The sequence below is a fragment of the Etheostoma spectabile genome, chromosome 15 (assembly GCF_008692095.1).
Source record: "Etheostoma spectabile isolate EspeVRDwgs_2016 chromosome 15, UIUC_Espe_1.0, whole genome shotgun sequence".
In the NCBI taxonomy this organism is placed as follows: domain Eukaryota; kingdom Metazoa; phylum Chordata; class Actinopteri; order Perciformes; family Percidae; genus Etheostoma; species Etheostoma spectabile.
This window is the reverse complement of record NC_045747.1, coordinates 26,795,929-26,800,619: the sequence shown is the minus strand read 5'-3', so window position 1 is coordinate 26,800,619 and position 4,691 is coordinate 26,795,929.

Sequence of the window (4,691 nt, the reverse complement as noted above, 5' to 3'; positions counted from 1 at the left end):
ATTTACCTCATTTTTTAATTTAGGTATTAAAATAAATTTCCAAAACATGATTTTTTTATTCCTCTTTTTAGTCAACTTAAGCATGTGTATGTAAACTTTTGAGCACCACTGTATAGCAGTTCTGTCAGACGGTTCAATGTGTGATACACGTGCCATTTCAGGGAGAACTGTGTTATTAAAATACACTTAGTAACAGCAGGTGTCACCAAATCATCCAGTACTGAAATCCTGGAAAAGGATAATAACTTTTAAAACAACTTGGGTTCTGTTATGGTAACATTGAATTTAACAAAAAAATGCAGCAACATGTCTAAATATAGGTCCAATGGGACAACTAGCATGAGCAGTCCCACGATCTGGGAGAGAGCAAGAGATAAGACAACTCTTACCATCTCATCATCATTTCAGTAATAGCCACAGTGCAATGAGAAGTACTGGGACAAATAAAAGCAGCATGTGAAAGGAACTGTAGAGCAATTGTTTAGCAACAGCACACACTTTCCCTCAGTTGCCTTCTGAATTGAATTAGTATTTCTCCTGACATTTAGCGGCTCATGGCAGGATCACTTCAGTGATCAACAGCTATTTAACTACTTATTACATGCAGGATTTCTTAAACTATGTTAACAGTTGTAATCTTGTCAAGTCAATGACATGTCACTGACATTACAGTGACCAAAAAATGTGTCAAGACTACCCAAAATGCCCAAATTGATCTTGGTGTCTTCACTAACACACTTGTGTTTCTGTTGAGCTGACAGTTTTATTTAACCAATATTCCCCAGAAACATTGGCAATTTCAGACCCTTTTTAGGGGGACCCAAGCCCCCATACATTTAATCTAAACCTCCCTGAACGTTATAATAATTGAAAAAAAACTAATAAATTTTAGAGCTTTAAAACAACACTGGATAACGTTTTGCACCTTACAATAATGTTTAAAAAATTGTTTTAGTGGTTCATCAACGCGTAACAGGGTGAACGCACCTCTGTATTCACTTTGCAGCTCTCTACCGGCTATAATGGCACTATGCAGGTTTGCCTGATCGGGTAGCAGATCTGTAATTCCAATAACACACAATGGGACAATTCCGTTTCCAACCTGTAGGAGCACCGAAAAAATACAGTGTTGCTTTAAGTTCGAGATTGCATACTTGTCTGTTAGTGAAAGAGGACAAACAATATCAGGTTCAAAGGGCTTAAAACAGGTTTTAATGTCCTGTGTTGCAGAGGTAGTTGTGCCAGACTCCCGCCTTGAGCTGAGGGTCTATCTGATCTGTGAGAGGGAGAGCAGGAGTGCGGTTGTTAAATTTAACGTTGGTAGTCCCCAGAGAAGAAGTTGGTAATTTCATGGTGCAGATTAGAACCCAAATTGAAACGTAAGCAACTAAAATTGCTGAATGTTAGAACATTGTGTCAAACTGGTCGTTATTGCTGTGACTTGCGAAGTGTCAGGTTTAGTTCCATCATAGTGTTTACATTGTCAAAAAGCGTTAGCTGACGTTGTTCAGTAGCTAGCTCAGAAATTAAATCTAATGAAATAAATCTAATGAAATCTAAAGCTATTAAAATTACTGATTTAGCAGGGGGGTTAACACTTTAGCAAGGCACTGTATTTGATTTACTTAATTGCATTAAGAATTCCTTACACAAGAAAAGACATCCAATACAATCGAGGATAAAAACACCATAAAGTCCAGGACTTATTTCCATTGTGGTCCACATCTGTGTCATATTCTCATTAGGGGCTGAGCCCCCCTAAAGGTCTGATTCTAGAAGCTGCCTTTCTTGCGTAAAGTAGATTGCACAATAGCATCTTTACTTGAAATAATAATTGGATTTCAAAACTGCAGAGAATTCACACTTTGATTTGCTTTGCTTCCCATATATTTACACACACCCTGGCTTTAGGTCTCGATTAGCAGCAGTACATTCAAATTAATTCATCCGTAGTGGTGCTCATGTACATCATCAGTCTTGGTAAATACCCTGTTAAATTGAAAACGTGGTAATGCTACGTTTTGTGGCCATGATGTTAAATTTACTGTAGGCCAAGATAAATAGCCCCTTGCTTTTCCACAAGGTAGGCCTACAACTGCAGTGTGCAGTCTATATTAGCATTGGCAAAGAAACAGCTTTTCCTGGTGCAAGCAGATGCACTGGGTCCTGCATTATTAATATTATTGAGTTGACATCATGATCTTCAATTAGCTGACATAACCAGAGTGCATGTAATTAGTCTAACACGGCAGAATGGATTACCATGTTGATTAAACGATAAATACACAATGGATTTCCTATCAATTTCACTGCATTCATCGATCCTAATTCAATCCAATATGAATTCCCTAAAAGTATAGTTAAGAGTCATTCTCAATTAATTTGATTAAAATGATAAATTCACATATTAACACTGAGTTAACTGTAAAACCTGAACACAGTTATGTGAGTGTGTAAAAACTAGTTAGCATACAACAAAGAAGTTTAGCTAATATCGTAAAGAAAAATATGGCTTAAATTAAGGACCAAACTATTCAAATGATTATCTAAAAGTAATAAATAAATGGTGGAAAAAATAGTTAAAATTAAGGACTAAACTGTTGTGATTAGCTAAAAGTAATGGAGAAACGTAAAAATAACTTGCAGTTGAAATAGTTAGCTAAAAGTAATGAATAAATAGAAAGCTAAAAGTAAGGACTACACTGTTTCAATGATTAGCTGACAGGGAATAGAGAAACGTATAGCTTAAAGTTAAAATAGTTAGTTACTGATTGAAAAAGGTAGCTAAAAGTAATGAATAAATGGTAGAAACAGATAGCTAAAAGTAATGGAGAAACATAAAAATATGTTACAGTTGAAATAGTTAGCTAACTGTTGAAAGAGTTTGCTAAAATAAATGAATGAATCAGGGCTGCCAACTCTCACGCATTGGCCGTGAGACACACGCATTTGACTGGTTTCACACGCTCACACGCCACACCCCCGATTTCTCACGCAGAAGTGTCAACCCGGTCGGTTAAATTTCTGATAGATGAGTTTATCTATAGATGGATCTGTTTAGCCACTAGTTGTGCTTTCAGAGACTGTGAGGGGTTCAGAGCGCTCCCTGTCTGTGAAAGTTTCGAATTGTCGCAAACTGAGAAATTTTTTTTACGATCCATCCCATTTCGGTTTAGGTATGAGCTCTGAGTATCACAGACCCGTCCGTCGCTTCGTGTCCACTCTCTCGTAACAACAGAGGTGGCAGCGCGGCTGGTAGCGTAGCAACTTCAGTTCATGTTAGTGGACTGCCTGCTGCGTGGACAGTGACGCGTTGCATCCGTGTAGTCCTCCGATAATGCGCAGCGTACAGCCTACTCTAAACTTTGTCAGAGACCAGAGACCCAAATGGCCTCTGTGTCTGTCAGACGGTCTGCATGAGATCCACCATATCAGCGGAGCAATGACATGCACAGCAGACTATATGACAACTCTCCAAATCTCGGCCAACAGAGATGGGAGGAGTTATATTTTGAATGTGCACAAAGTTGTAAACATGAGCAGAAATCTGGTGAAACACATCTGAGCTATACTATATTACTATACCTATATTACTACTATATACACTATACTATATATACTATACTGCAACGTTGGGCCACTATTGTGCTTCTTTAACCTCGGTGCATCTCTAAATGTAACTGTAAATAATTAATTTGATGTTTTATGAAATGAACAATAGTCTTTTTCCCCCAAAAAGTAAATCCAGAAGTGGGGCCCAGAGGATGAGGGGCAAACATTACTGAACCTTGGCACAAGGGTAAAGGATAAGAATTATGTAGATCAGTGGTTCTTATTCTTTAGAATTTCAGTGGTCTAGGTGACCCTCAACATTAATTTAACTTTGGGTCCCTTGCCCAAACACCAGGGACCCCTGGACCTGTTCCCCACAGACCCAAATCTTCTCAGCTGTTGATGAGATTTGCTACTGTCTCATCATGTGGTTCATTAGTTTGGCACGTTGTCTGGGTCAGTTCTTATATATAAGAAGTTAATAATGTATAAATGTAAATGCTGAATGCCGTAAAACCTGTTGATACTACACAATGCAAAGGTTCTTAACCCTACAGTTTGCACATATCATGTAAGATTGATTTCTCCATTTATTTGCCAAAAAACCTCCAGAAAGTGCCCTTTAATGGTTTCTTTTTCAATTTTTTTTTCCTGGGGGGGCATAACCCCACCCCCCTAGGGAGAGCCCACCCCCCACATATAAGAAATCACAATTTAAACCCTGAAGGATAAAGACCCAAAGAAATTGCTTTGTACGTGGCAAAATATGGGTTGCCCCCCCAAATCTCACTCCAAGGTTTTGGGAAAAGTTGGCAGCCCTGATGAATGGTAGAAATAGATAGCTAAAAGCAAGGACTACACTGCTCTGATGATTAGCTAAAAGTAATGGAGAAAACCGGGCAACGGTAACGCTAACGGAGGTGTAATGTTACGGGTGGCCGTTGTTCTGACTGCCTGGGTCTGTTTCCCGACGGTTCAGTAAACTGCCGTTAGCATCCTTAGCACCAGAGTTAAGTGGTGACCGGGATGGTTGCTAGCTGGCTGGGGGGCCGACGTGGATGTGTCCCCGGCCCGGGGCTGTAATGATAGTAGATGGTTGCTAGCTGGCTGGGGGCTGACTGTGGAATGGATGTGTCCCT